Below are 2,318 nucleotides of genomic sequence, written 5' to 3'. Positions count from 1 at the left end.
AAAAAATCACCAATTTTAGCTGCCTTAAATTGTTATGTTGTATTAAATTATCTTTATGAGTCAATTTAACTTCAATTGAACTCACTTAAAAAATCCAGTTGTATCTCGTATAAAGTGCTTGCATTTAGTTTATTATTAAAAAAAGATCAATATTGAGAAAAGAAACCTGGCTCATGCATTTGTACTGATTTGACTTACTCCAATACTCAAATTTCAATATGGTTATAATTCCATCATTACACTCTAAAAAATGCTGGGTTATTTGTTTAACCCAACAGCTGGGTTGAGCCTGTTGGGTCATTTTGTTGGGTTATTTTCTTAGTGTTGGGTCATTTTTTGAGTAACCCAAACGCTGGGTTACCAGTCGGGTCCAATTGAGTGACAGTTGAGAGAGTAAACCCCTCCCACTCCTCTACGCATCAGACAAACTTTACCTTCGCGGGCATTTTGGTCCACCTCATCTCGAAAAGCTGTTATTCGGATAATAAAAGGTATGTTTTACGAGTTTATAATGTATAAAACTATTACTGTACAATAAAAATGCAAAAGTATGCAAAATTCGGCTGTTCGCATTAGGTTTGAAAGTAACGTTACAATCTAGCTTCGTTAGCTTTGGATAGCTAGTCTGTAACGTTATGCCCACGTTGTTCTTACAGCTTTTTAATCATTTAAACTTCATTTTTGGTGAACATTTCCCTTTGAAATTTCTGACTCGTGTGAGTCATTTAGTTCAGTAACTTACGCAACTTGATATTAGTTTAAGGTTGACACGAGAGAGCGTCGTGTCAAAAGCAAACATCCAGCAATTTTTTTATTTTAAATACCGCTAATGTTCGGTGAGGGAACTTAGTTTAAATAGTCTTTTAGACGAGAATGTAGTTGTTAAGAACACACATACGTGATATTTATATATAAACATAACGCCTCTTTGAGAATTTGTTAAGACGCTGTCGGAGGTGTGAGCTTCAGGCTGTCAGCGGTCGTGGCTCCGCTGAGAGCAGCTCTATCTCGGCCATTGCCTCGGGAGTAGACGCTCTTATAACGTTAGTGGTTAACCGAGATATAATTTATTTTGGGTATATGAGACGAACAATTGTTGCTCTTTTTAGACTTCTACTTATTCTAGAGTGTGTCGAATTAGTTAAGAGATGTGTTAACGTTTATAATATTAATTTTTAAGACTGTATTTCACTTTCTGTACTATATCCCACTCTTCTTTTTTCCCCCACTGACAGGATGCAGAATAACAGCTAATATTAATGGATCATTCTATTCAAGAGAAAGTCAACTGGAACTTGGATGTTTTCATAACAGGCTTAAAGGTAAACATTATTTAGGTAAAATGTTAATGTACTTCTTTATATGTTTATTATAATCCATTGTGCTCTGGGTAGGCCAGTTTCCTTACATTCTTCTCTCGTCTCTTTTTCTCTTTTATAGATGAACAAATTGATAAAGAAACCCTCCTGCTGAACATCCACTTCCAAAAGTGCACGCCACACTGTTGTCTACAAACTCCTTGGAAAAGAATCCTCTTTAGTAAGACTGCTCCGTGGATATGTCAGGTTAAGCAGTGCTGAAACCGAAAGAACTAACGCTCTTTAAAATGTTTTGTGAGTTTATATGAAGAGGAAAGTTACGGTGTCCCTTTTTCACATCCATAACGCTTGTTTATTTCTTTTTTTATCGAAAACTTGTGCATAGACTAATATTTTATCATATAAATGTGGTTCTATCAACAAGGGTTTAGTAAAATACTTTTTATAGTGTTTTTATGTTGCATCCATAACGCTGCAATTGCCCTAAAGCATTTTACTCGTGCCACTTTGTTAACTGTATATACATTTTTGAAGTGTTAAGTTGTCTAACTATTTATATTTACTTTAATAACTTTAATAACCTTGCTAAATGTATATGTTAAAATCTAAACTAATGTAATTTATTGAAGTTAATTTTCCTTAAATATGTATTAACATACATTTCATCAAAGTGTTTTATATGCCATTTTATTGTTCATTGAGCATAACATATTGCATGTTTTTATGAATTCCTTTTGTCTTGCATTTTGATCCTTAATAAAACTTTTGATTCTTACTGATGCCTCGAGTATTTCTCTGTGATTTTGTTATTATTATTTTTAAACATTTCGGGTTTGTTTTAAACCAGCAATGTAATTTTTAAGCAAAAGTTGATATAAATAAAACAACCCAGCATGTTGGGTCAAAGATATCTGCAGTAGTCTACCTTACTATATCATTTCTGTCCTTCGGAAACCTCGGAAGTCCAAATTCAATGCTTTCCAGGAAATGTAAAAACAT

At 33.6% G+C, this 2,318-nt stretch overlaps 1 long non-coding RNA gene across 1 annotated transcript; it reads left to right on the top strand.

Annotated features, from left to right (window-relative positions):
• The first annotated feature begins 303 nt into the window (after positions 1 to 303).
• LOC130439335 (uncharacterized) lies at positions 304 to 2,094 on the top strand. The gene is made up of 3 exons (XR_008909444.1): positions 304 to 491; positions 1,236 to 1,322; positions 1,441 to 2,094. It is a non-coding gene; the product is annotated as an uncharacterized LOC130439335 (long non-coding RNA).
• Positions 2,095 to 2,318: the final 224 nt, after the last annotated feature.

The sequence above is a fragment of the Triplophysa dalaica genome, chromosome 17 (assembly GCF_015846415.1).
Source record: "Triplophysa dalaica isolate WHDGS20190420 chromosome 17, ASM1584641v1, whole genome shotgun sequence".
In the NCBI taxonomy this organism is placed as follows: domain Eukaryota; kingdom Metazoa; phylum Chordata; class Actinopteri; order Cypriniformes; family Nemacheilidae; genus Triplophysa; species Triplophysa dalaica.
Note: the sequence above shows the minus strand (reverse complement) of the source record. Positions and strands in the feature narration are given on the sequence as shown.